The following is a 12,556-nucleotide window of genomic DNA, read 5'->3' as shown; positions in this document are numbered from 1 at the left end:
TCAATATTTAATTGAACACATTTTATGAATGTTTTTCCACGAATGATAATTACTCATGTTACTTTTAAACAGAGGTTGAAGAAGTACTCAGATCTCATACTTGAGTAAAAGTAGAAGTACCAGAGTGAAGGAATACAATCCAAGTAAAAGTCATGCAAGTCAAAATGTTACTCAAGTAAAAGTACAAACGTATTGGCAAAAATATACTTAAAGCACCAAAAGAAAAAGTACTTTTATGCAAATTGGTCTTTTTCAGAATAATATATATGATATGTTTTGATTATAACTATTGATGCATTCATGTGTTTATCAAAGCTATCAAACTTACTTCCCACCGCTGGTTTTAAAATATGGTTTCAAACCATGCATCATATAGTGATTAAGGTGGATGCATATTGTATAATGTTTTGCAGAGGTTTATCTTTTTGTCTGATCTTCAAACATATACTTGGGAGGTTCACAAAGTAAAAAACCTTTTTTGTGATCACTCTTTGTCTTTGTCAGTCAAGTCAATCTAGATGACCTTGGCCTTTTTTAAGGTGCATTTTCCTTTAAATTACTCACAATTTGGTGTAATAATGAGTCATGTTATTAGTAAAGGAAAGGTTTTTTTATTAAATGCTTCCATAATATTTTCACTTTTTGTGTATCTTCCATTTGCATGCCTGTGTGTACATCACAAACACAAAGGATTTAAAGCAGTGAAGTTTTATTTTCCCAGCTCTCCCACTTTCCAGCTTGCAGACGAGTGTCAGCTGACAGGAGTGTTCTGTCACTAAAGCTATTATTAGTCCGAGGTCTCAGAAAACCTCCCTCCTCCTCTCCTCAGTCTTTCTGCCTGATATGTCATCCCACGGTTTCACTAGAACTAATTAAATGTTAGGATGAGGTGGTGAAGACGCCTGCTGACAGGAAATGTCACCAGCAGGCTCTCCATGATAAATATTTCCACTGTTTGTCTGGATTTGCAGCTGGGTGAGAGGGCCCTCTAGTGGCCAGCTTGTTAATTGTCCTCCCTAAATGTACAGATTGCTTCCAGTATTAAAAAAGACTGACAGATCCATAGTCTAATGTTTAGTGTCTAATGTGTTTGTAAGTATTGAATATTTTTTTAAATAAATGTTTAATAAAGCTTTTTAAACGTTCTCAAACACGAACGATACATGTCTGCTCGACTGCAACAAGAAAAAAATGACAATGGCGAATTTCTGTTGTCTTAACCTGTGCGCTTTTCTGAAAGTAAATATAAACAGGAATAAAGAAAATGCTTATTCTGCTCGGGAATTTAAAAAAGGAAGCTTTAAATATGAATAAAACATAATAGCCAATCAAGCTGTTGTTATCAGTGAACCAAGTACCCTAAATAATCTTACATAATTACTTTTTGAAACAATAGTTATAAAGGTGTTCCTACTTTTTCAGCATAATAGTAAAATGATACATCACCATGCTTAATTTGTTTGTTTTAAAAAAGTAAGCATCTAAAGCTGAGATGTATTCTGGATTATGTGACACATTAGGATAGAGTACAATGCTTTGAAAAGTAATACATCAGTTCAGGTTGAAATACATGAAAATGTATGTGTAAATCCAACAACCATTGCAAGTGTTGCCGCTGCTGCAATTGCACTGTGTCACCACCAGGAGGCAAGCCTTCCACGGGAAATTGAGACAGGAAGCATTCGAGATAGATAGATAGATAGATACATGGGCGTAGGAAGCATCCTGAATGTGGGGGGGACATTTTTTGTGGGGGTGAAAAAATATATAGATTTCCTGTATTCCGGTGCATTTTAACAGGTGGTTTGATACTTTTATGTGGCTATACTAGCATGAGGAAAATGATGGGTACATTTTGTAATTTCATCCAGTAGTAAAGAAAGGAAACATATTTGATTATTAATTCAGAGCTGTCTTTGAATTAATAAAAGCAGTTTAAATGCCCATTTTTTGTACATTTATATACAACAATAAATAGTTGTGAGTGCATTGAGAGATATTGTTGTGGAGAGTCATTTATATATAAATCGCAAAATACATTTGTGAATCCTTCTGTGAGCATTTATTAATATTGAGACTGATCTGACTCCATACGGATGTTAAGTTCACCTAGGAATGGTATCATTGACTTAAATGTTCAAATAAATGTTGCTCTTCTGTCTATATTGGTCATATGATGCCCCTTGACTGAAATGTTTCCTGTTCAATATCCCCACTGATTTCCTTAAAATCCTGGGATGAGAGTCCACATCACAATTTACTCTCAACTGTCATTTCCCTTTCATCACTCACCTCAGCAATGGACCTCTCTCCACTGTCCCTGTATTCTGCCTCTGACTCACTCTCAAGTGCCTAGATGTCAAGAGAGGTGGTGAAGTGATAATTATTTATTGAGCAGTATACTCTTTCACATTGAATCATAATAAGTCATACTGAATGTAAATACAACTGACTCTAAAGTAAGTCCCAGTCTGTGACATTGGACATTTTGAAGACTCAAAGTCCCAAGCAGTAGGTAGAATATTAGCTAGTCTATGTAATGTGCACAGCAAATAAATAGTTAACTGAATACTGGGATGGAAATAGCCTATAAGCACTCAGTAAAACATAAACACACACAAAAAGCTTCTGAATGATAAGAAGTATAATTAAAGCTGCAAGCAGCGTTGAGCGGGTCTTCGACGCTCCGCAGGCTGTTGTCCGCACGTCGAGGTATCATGCAGGAGTTTTCCGGACTCGGCCGTTGGCAAACGTGTGAAGTTTCAGGCCGATCGGACAACGTAAATGGGAGTTACAGCAGTATTATACAGTAAACATTGTGTTTGATGGCGAGTGATCTACTGCCATGGCAACGGCATATGATGACATCCCAGAATTGGCGTAGAGCTGTTGAGGGCCGGACCATTAACTGTCATCTGAAGTCTGGTGCCGTTTTGAACCTTTTCCATTGAATTAAGACAACATCGTGTTTTACGGCGTGGGATGCGTTGCCATGGAAACGGCATACGGTGAGATCTCAGATTTCACGTAGAGCTGTTGAGGGCCGGACCATTAACTGTCATCTGAAGTCTGGTGCCGTTTTGAACCTTTTCCATTGATTTAAGACAACATCGTGTTTTACGGCGTGGGATTCGTTGCCATGGAAACGGCATATGATGACATCCCAGAATTGGCGTAGAGCTGTTGAGGGCCGGACCATTAACTGTCATCTGAAGTCTGGTGCCGTTTGGAAGCTTTTCCATTGAATTAAGACAACATCGTGTTTTACGGCGTGGGATGCGTTGCCATGGAAACGGCATACGGTGATATCTCAGATTTCGCGTAGAGCTGTTGAGTCATGGACCAATGATATAAAAGTGAAGATTGGGGGACGATGGGACCGTGTCGATTGGATTTACAGCGACACCGTGTTTTATGGCGAGGGATTTGTTGCCATGGCAACAGCTTTTGAGGAAAACTCACTTTTGTCATATGAATGTGTTGAGGGCCGGACCATTAACTGTCATCTGAAGTCTGGTGCAGTTTGGACCATTTTCCATTGACGTAAGACAACGTCGTGTTTTACGGCGAGTGATTCGTTGCCATAGAAACGGCATATGATGACATCCCATAATTGGCATAGTGCTGTTGAGGGCCGGACCATTAACTGTCATCTGAAGTCTGGTGCAGTTTGGAAGCTTTTCCATTGACTTAAGACAACATCGTGTTTTACGGCGAGTGATTCGTTGCCATGGAAACGGCATATGATGACATCCCATAATTGGCATAGTGCTGTTGAGGGCCAGACCATTAACTGTCATCTGAAGTCTGGTGCAGTTTGGATCATTTTCCATTGACTTAAGACAACATCGTGTTTTACGGCGAGTGATTCGTTGCCATGGAAACGGCATATGATGACATCCCATAATTGGCATAGTGCTGTTGAGGGCCAGACCATTAACTGTCATCTGAAGTCTGGTGCAGTTTGGAAGCTTTTCCATTGATTTAAGACAACATCGTGTTTTATGGCGAGTGATGCGTTGCCATGGAAACGGCATACGGTGAGATCTCAGATTTCACGTAGAGCTGTTGAGGGCTGGACCATTAACTGTCATCTGAAGTCTGGTGCAGTTTGGAACATTTTCCATTGACTTAAGACAACATCGTGTTTTACGGCGTGGGAAGCGTTGCCATGGAAACGGCATACGGTGAGATCTCAAATTTCGCGTAGAGCTGTTGAGTCATGGACCAGTGATATAAAAGTGAAGATTGTGGGACGATGGGACCGTGTCGATTGGATTTACAGCGACACCGTGTTTTATGGCGAGGAATGCATTGCCATGGAAACGGCATACAGTGAGATCTCAGATTTCGCGTAGAGCTGTTGAGTCATGGACCAGTGATATAAAAGTGAAGATTGGGGGACGATGGGACCGTGTCCATTGGATTTACAGCGACACCGTGTTTTATGGCGAGGAATGGGTTGCCATGGAAACGGCATACGGTGAGATCTCAGATTTCGCGTAGAGCTGTTGAGGGCCGGACCATTAACTGTCATCTGAAGTCTGGTGCCGTTTTGAACCTTTTCCATTGAATTAAGACAACATCGTGTTTTACGGCGTGGGATGCGTTGCCATGGAAACGGCATACGGTGAGATCTCAGATTTCACGTAGAGCTGTTGAGTCATGGACCAGTGATATAAAAGTGAAGATTGGGGGACGATGGGACCGTGTCCATTGGAGTTACAGCGACACCGTGTTTTATGGCGAGGGATTCGTTGCCATGGTAACGCCATATTAATTAACATCAAATTTGACGTAGAGCTGTTCAGGGCCGCAGTGTTAACCATCATGTGAAGTTTGGTGGCGTTCTGAGTATGTCAGTTGGCGTTATGACATCATCGTGTTCCATGGCGAGGGATGGCCGAGCATCGAGCGAACGCGAACTTTGGCGCCAAATCACGGCTACGCCGTGCGAAAGAAAAAGACTTCCGTGATAACTTTGAATTGCCCATGTCTCGAGACGCTACCCGACGAATTTCGAGTCGTACGGATAAAGTCCCTGGGAGAAGATAGATTTCGTGCGGAGGACGAAAAACGCGATAAATCGCGTTTTTCCGACGCCAAATTCAAAATGGCCGACTTCCTGTACATTATTTTATACCCCTCCAAGAGGCTTTTTGGTTTGTCTCCGCACCCTAGATATGCGTAGCGAGTTTTGTTCGTTAACGTGAAAGTTAAAGTGGGGGGAGTTTACGTTAAAAACGGAAGTGGGCGTGGCCTATGCAATTTTTGACGCAAAGTTCCGGAACCAATTACACATCTGAAGTTGCACCACTTCTGACGCGCGTGCAAAATTTGGTGAGTTTTCACATATGTTGCGGGGGTCAAAGGTTTATCGGTCGCTGCGCGACCGATTTCAATAGGGTCTTCGCCGACCTAGGTCTCAGACCCTAATTAAAACATAATGCACATTACCATTTTGAGAGAGAGTACCTAAATTAAAGAACTCAGAAAATAATCTCTTATCGAACTGAGGCTCCAGTAAAACACACTGACTGCGTCTCTACATGGACATCAGTAAGCCGTTTATGAGTATTATCCCGGTTATGATCATATTGGGGATATGGTGTTTACATGAGCACAGAGAGATCGGGTTATTCATGTTCCCTGTTTACATGATAAATACTAGTAACCTGGCATTTCGATGCCTTTTCTCATCTAAACTATTCAGTATTTGTATCTCTCTATTATGACATAAAGACGAAACTCCTCTCCAGAAGTGAGACGCCACCATCACTGTTAACTGATTAACTGCTACCAGCTGATGACTTACTTTCCTCTTCTTTGAAAAAAATGTTCTTATGTCCATGTTGTCTGGGGGATAAAACATATCAAACCAAGAGATCGTCAGCTTTGATTTTCGCTGTATTAACCATTTCCTGAACATTTGGTGTGTGTGCCTTACCTCCACTACCGGCATCGCTTCATACAACAGATCTGAGCTGTCCAACTATGACAACACTCCTTGAACATGCGCGCGCTATGTGAGAATCTGCCTTGGTACAAAGTAGCAGTGAAAACATGGTACGGAGTTTCATTGATTTGGGCATTCTCTCAATAAGCAAGTGGAATGGATTTGATAGTGAAGCACTGACACAGCGCTCTCCAAAGTGCGGCGAGTGGATAGACCGATTCACGGACTTTCCGCATAGTAAAAGTGGGGGGGTCTAAACTAATCATTTGAAAAAGTGGGGGGGACTTGTCCCACCCTCATATAATGGCTGCGACGCCCATGGATAGATAGATAGATCGTACTTTATTGATCCCAAATTGGGAAATTGTTTTTGTTACAGCAGCGTTACAATAAAACAAAACTACAAAATATATGTTCTCCTGTGATGTATATCTTACAATACATAATACAGAATATTAACAGAGCAGCTAAAATGTATGATGTTTTATTTTTTCCTATCAGCTCAGTCAGCAGAAAACTTCTATATCCAAGGCAATATATCACGTAAATGTTGAGTTGTTATTGATGGGGAGAATTATGCATAAATGATCCCAAGTTAGAAAATAGTACAGGGATTGTGAAGCATGTCAGAAAAGAGAAGATGAAATCCTTACATTTCTAAGTCAACAAGGAAGACAAAAACGTTGTTATAAAAACATGTGGAATTATTTATTTAAATAATCAAATAAGCAGCATTTTTTTTAATGAACATCTTATTTTGCCTCAATGAGCAGAATGACTAGCAACTAACCCTGTTTTAGACAGATACATTGAACACCTTTTACTTTTTGAGGATTATGGGTTTCAAGGTAGTATCCTCGGGTTACATTCTTTTAATTCAACATTTATTTATTATGTGGACAATTATGTATGATTGGTAGCACATTCCGTTTTTTTTATCAGTTGAGAAATGTCTTTAGAAGCCCACACCAGGATAAATCAATGTTTCTGGCCGAATAAGCTACATTTTTGGAAAGCACAATTCTTCTGCCACTGGATAGAGCTCTAGTTCGAGGTCATTTTGATTACGCTTTCCTCTCCTGGTACACCAGATTAAGATGATGTTTCATTCATCGTCAAATGAATCCAGTCAATCAATACATTTTTAGCAAGAAATGGCCTTGCTCAAAATCATATTTATTATTTATTGACCCTTTACGTGCCTGGATGTTCCCTTCGTAGGATTCAGCTAAGCTGGTCGTTCCTAAAAGCTGTTTTGTGACAACAGTGCACCGGGACTCCAGCCAGAGCGTAAGATTGTGGAACACTGTGTTCATTGAGATCAGACACGTCACATATAAAGCTTGAACAGCTTAAACTCTCTGCCCGAGGTTCCCGTCACTATAAAGTCTGTTCTATTTGGGATGTAGTTCCCTTTCAAAGCACGTACTGTAGACAGTCTGTGTATCGAGCATCACAGGCGGATCACACTGGCAGAAATTCAATCTGGTTCCCCATCAGCCATCATCTGACTACAATGTATGTCTTTATTCTGGTGTCTAAAGTTGCTAAACAAACTGTTAAAACCCCTATATAACCTTTTGTCTGAAATGACTCAATAACATGGCCACTTTCATAAAGAACAAATAAATAAATGTATTTATATGGGTTTTAATGTAAGTTGAGTAAAAACTCAAGCTTATCCTTACATAAACCATGGATGATATGGGCCATTTATAAGCAATAGATTTAGAATAGGTGGCATCTTTTAAATCACTTCTTAAAACTCACCTTTTAAATAAAGCTTTAACTCTGTTTTACTCTACATCCATGTATTATTTGTTTTACTTTTCTTTTGTTTTATTACTGCTGCTATTGTTGAAATGCTGTATATTTTATTGGGTGGGTTTGGGGAATTTTGACCGCAAGCTTTGTTGACGCCTGAACGGCCTGTTCTTAATCCATCTAAAGCACTGTTTTGAAAAGTGCTGTATAAATAAAGTTATAACTAGTATTATTATATTTCCTTAGATAGTCAGTGGAGACCAAAAACAGAGTTATATTGAAAGATATTGGAATAAGATTACTCTTTTGGCAAAAAAGCTCCCAGTACATACTAATGTTGCTTTGTCTCTGCTTTGACAGGAAATTGTTTTCTTAACCCTTAGATGCATAAGTGGGTATTTTTTGACCCGGTGAGGTGGTTTTCTTGAAGTATCTTTGTAATTACATTTTTATTATCATTTCATATTCCAGCTATTCCTCAAAAAACATGTTTTGGATATCATGCCATTCAAATTTTAAATTTAAATTGTATACATTTTAAGAAATTGTAGTTTTTGTATTACTACCCCAAGCTTCCATACAGTAAGTGGGTCAAAAATGACCCGCATGCATTTTCTATGGGATCCTATGGGAACCTTTGATTCTTATCACCTGTGGCTATCAGGAATACATTCACTGTGGACCACACAGACTACATCACAAGTGACACCTCTCAGGAAGATTATTTTACACGGCAAGATCTGATACCTGTCAGTATAATAATAATAATAATAATAATAATAATAATAATAATACATTATATTTTTATAGGGCTTTTCAAGGACTCAAAATCGCTTTACAATATAAGGGAAGGTTAGGGTGGGGGGTATACAGAGCCGGCCCGACCCATTAAGCGACATAAGCGGACGCTTAGGGCCCTGCAGCCACTAAGGGCCCCCTAGCAAAAAATGCAAAATATGGAAAAAGAAATAAATGAAAAAAAAATAATAATCTCAGTGATAAGTATGTTTGATTAATTGTTATGCCTAGATTGCCTGCTCTCAAAGTCATGTATTACATTATTGAGTCAATCATAATACATTAACCGTGCTTTACCTGAACCTCATCATGACACTAGAGAGGACGGCAGGATTGTAATTTCCCGTGTTCAGTGAATGCAACAGAGGCGAGACACCAGACCAACCAGAGAGTAGAATGGAAATAAACATCTGTCTTATTGGCTGACAGGTACCTATCCTGTGAGCTGTGACAATGTTTAAAATAAACGGTCAGTCGGACTCAGAGTTTTTGAAGATGGACATAAGAAAAATGTTTCTTAAAAAAGACGACAATTCTCAAGTGGTGGCTCACACAACAACCCCAGAGCCAGCACTTGCGCCAGGTAAACAAGGTATGTAAATGTCAGTAAACTTCCAATTTATGCGAACATGTAAGCAAAGCATAAATTACAGCTACGTTGACGTTACTTTGAATCGCGGGGGTAAGCTAAACCGTTAGCAAGTAGCTATAGCTAGCCAGATATATTAAATAAACACTTTGTCATACAATCTAAATGTTATGTTTTTTATCGTTACCTGGTGATTTCAAAGAAAGCTCTCTGGGAAATGTTGACTTACTGTTCGACATGAAGCTAGAAGCTACCTTACAGTACACAGTTGAGTCCTGTCAGTTAAAGTGTTTCATAGTTAGCTTAGCTAAGCATCAACCTAGCACTGAAATATATGGATGTTATGTGACAGTATTTCTGAGAAAAAGTCAGCTGAAATGGTGGCATAGTTGCCACTGCTTTACGTGTCGACAGCATGTTTGAACGTATTTGCAGCAGTAAATGTGGCTGTTTGGCCACTGACGTTGCCATAACAACACCTGAATTTAAATGTGCAACCTCTTTTTGTGACAGATTTTTGCATGAAATTATAATTCTTCTGAATGATATTCCTATTGACAGCTAGTTTTTATGTGAACATTATGAGATGGACAGCCAGAGAGAATAAATGAAAAACAGTTATGAAATACTATATGACAAAACAAGAATACAGTTTAAAAGGGGAGTAATTTGTAAAATATCCATAAATAAAAATCTGTTTACAGTTCTGTTGCATATGGGTGTTGAGAGATGTATCCATAGATCTCTTAATTTTGCTCTCAAAGTGCACCAGATTGATGCTTTTAACTTCAATATTTAAAAGAAAATCTTCCCGGGGGAGCATGCCCCCGGACCCCCCTAGAGGAGGTGAGGACCCCCCTAGAGGATGTTAGGTCCACGGTGTTTACATGATTATTTATACAATATGTGTGCTTATGCTAACATCATAAGACAAAAGTTGGTTCCGTGTTGTGTGTAGTGAGAACGCGCTAGAGTGAGGGGGGCCCCCAAGCCAAAGCTCGCTTAGGGCCCCCAAAAGTCTAGGGCCGGCCCTGGGGGTATAGGACTATCAAACTTGATCAACCGGCATGGATTGATGGTGGGCTATGAGTAGACAAGAGGAGAAGAGATGAGTTTTGAAAAGGGACTGGAATTCCTGCGAGGGTCTCAGAATAGCGGAGATCTTTGCATCAATATGTTCAAAACGTTTTTTTTCAAAATGTAAAAAAAATATCTAAAATGATAAATAGTGAAAAATTAAATATAAAATATTTGTAGTGTGAACCAAAATATAATACTAAATATTATTCAAGTGATTTTTCTTAACCAAAATGACAAAAATGGCATAATAACACATATTATTCTAATACGTGTCCTTTTTGACCCACTTATGGAAGAGTGTAGGGTCCAGTCACTCGTGCATCTAAGGGTTAAGATACTACATCTTTGAAAGGTAATAATGTGTTGTTTCACAGCTAAATCCACCATCTCAGAGTCTAAAAGAAGATAATACAGCTTTAACTTTACATACTGTATACTTTGTATACAACAAGCATTTATTTTGTATGTAAACCATATACCGCAATAAATTAGTACAGCAACTACGTGGATAAATGAATAATACAACTTTATATGATAAAAATGTGTGTATAAGTGTGAAGAAACACGCAAAACGTTTTGTTTTAAAGAACACACACAGGCCTTTCAACTTCCCATGACCTTACCAAGTGTTCACACACCCCCTCATCACACAAACTTATGATGGTAACTTAATGATATATGATTGAGCCAGAAAAACATGATGTTTCCTGTCTAATACATTGAGATTATTCCTTCCTGTAACATCCTGTTGGGTTTTGTTTGATTTGTGATGAAAGACTTTCTTTTATTCACCACCTGCTTCATGCTGTGTTGGATCAAACATTGGCGTGATCAAACGAGTTTGTCGGAAATAGGAAGCACTTTACAGTTTGGGGATATTACTCTTTAACGTTTGGTTTAAATAAACTTCCTACTTGGATTTTAAATTAATCCTGGTGGTTTGGGTTGACACCTACCAGCTGTATCTCAGCTCATACTGTAGATGATGACTGTCAGTAAGTTTGATCTTCACTGTGATATGCGAATACGGTGTTGGTGATAAATAGATCACACTGTTGTGGTAAGTGTGATGATAATGATGATGACAATCTTGGGTGGAGGGAAAGCAAATGAATATGCAAATTATTTGATGTGATCTTGTGTTACTTGTAAACAAAAAAACAAAGCAAAAATAAATCTCATCTCAGGTGTGCCAAGCCTCTAAATATAGTGTGTATATGTGTGTGAGTTTTGATTATCTTGACAACTCATGGACCAATCTACTTTATACTTGGCGGGTGTGTTTTTGAGGACCCTGGGGGGGTGCAGTGCCGCACATCAAAAATCCTCATAGCCATTATTGGACGTTTTCTTTCTCAAGTTTTCTGTTCTCCAAAAACAGCCATAAACCTCAAGTTCTTTTTAATGTCCTCAACTCGATCATTAATCCCTGTGATGTTCCTCCAATTGTGCCATCGACTACTCTCTGTGATAAGTTTCTTACATTTTTTATTGAAAAAGTATCTGCTCTTAGGCTAGCCCACACTAGTGCTACCCCAGATCCTGCTCCTTTTCTGTGCCCTGCTGTCCTCGACCACTTTGAGCCTGTATCCCTCTCTTCTCTCTCAGATGTAGTCAAGCATCTGCGGCCGACAAACTGCACCTCAGACAGCATTCCCTCTCGCCTTCTCAGAGATGTTTTAGGATCAGTTGGAGCAAGTATTTTATTACTTATAAATACCTCTCTTAGCTCAGGATGTGTCCCAGCTGCCTTCAAACATGCCGTGGTTAAGCCACTACTTAAAAAGAAAAATCTCGACCCTTCCATTCTCGCAAATTTTAGGCCCATCTCCCAGCTACCTTTTTTATCAAAAGCCCTGGAGCGAGTAGTCTACGCCCAGCTGCAGTCTTTTTTAACCATGCATGGCATCCATGAAAAGTTTCAGTCTGGCTTCAAACCCATGCACAGTACTGAAACAGCCCTTTTAAGAGTTTTTAATTATCTGCTCCTAGCCGCCGACTCAGGTAGCCCAGCTGTCTTGGTGCTGTTAAGGCCCCTACACACCAGGCCGATATCGGCCGTCTTGCGTTGTTGGGCGAAAACGGGTTCCTTGTCGCCCAAAGTCAATTTGGTGTGTCCCGAACCCTCGGCCGTGACACGCCTTATTTGGCCTTTCACGGTCGACACCCGGCCGATTCAACATGTTGAATCGGCCGGGTGTCGGACACAAGCTATCGGGCCAAGAAACCACTCTGATCAGCTGTTCAGCTAGCAAATGAGAAGCGAAACGGAAGTGAGGGACGTAAACAAACGATTTAAGGCACAAGACAGCAGCTAAACCCCAGCAGGTAATACTTAAAGACATCAAACATAGCCCTTAAATGTCCTC

Source organism: Trematomus bernacchii, unplaced genomic scaffold, assembly GCF_902827165.1.
Source record: "Trematomus bernacchii unplaced genomic scaffold, fTreBer1.1, whole genome shotgun sequence".
NCBI lineage: Eukaryota > Metazoa > Chordata > Actinopteri > Perciformes > Nototheniidae > Trematomus > Trematomus bernacchii.
Note: the sequence above shows the minus strand (reverse complement) of the source record.